Below are 718 nucleotides of genomic sequence, written 5' to 3'. Positions count from 1 at the left end.
CATGCTGCTGATCAGACGGAATGCTAAATTCAATCAACTGGAAGCATCTAGTGACAAGAAAACAGAAGAAACTCGAATGATAACCAAAAGCGCAGATGGTACAGAATAAGATACCTCAGGCTGCGGACCTATATAAGCGCATAATGGATGACGTGAATAAATTTCTAAGCTATCACATATGATACCGAAGGACAGACGAGGTTATATCACTATAAAATATGTGTGATTTTATATCATCATAACCGTTAAACTTTTGTGTTTCAGTCTTGTAGTAATACTAATAATAATAATAATAATAATAATAATAATAATAATAATAATAATAATAAAACAATAGCAGCAGAAACAACAAAGCAACAACAATACAGTAATATAGTGATCGTCCTGTGGAGCGACAGATGTCCCCGGATTTCAAGTAAAAATTCTGGTAACCTTACGTTGAAGTGAAGTGTTTTCCAGAGGGACGAGTGCAGCAAAGAGTGTCTATTTACATCTTTTCCCCCACACTGCTGCGGAGAATGGGTTTTTCCATGCGTTGGCAAGTGCTACTGAATTTACTGCGATGTAATTACTTCTAGAATCAAAAATAAATAATGCAAAATAACAAAAGAAAATTCTGTTCCTTTCATCTTCAGAATTTACTCTGTGTAATTGAATATCTTCTATCCTGTTAAAGTTAGCATATCATTCAAAACCTCAACACCAATAACAATTGCTG

The sequence above is a fragment of the Periplaneta americana genome, chromosome 15 (genome assembly GCF_040183065.1).
Source record: "Periplaneta americana isolate PAMFEO1 chromosome 15, P.americana_PAMFEO1_priV1, whole genome shotgun sequence".
Lineage (NCBI taxonomy): Eukaryota > Metazoa > Arthropoda > Insecta > Blattodea > Blattidae > Periplaneta > Periplaneta americana.
Note: the sequence above shows the minus strand (reverse complement) of the source record.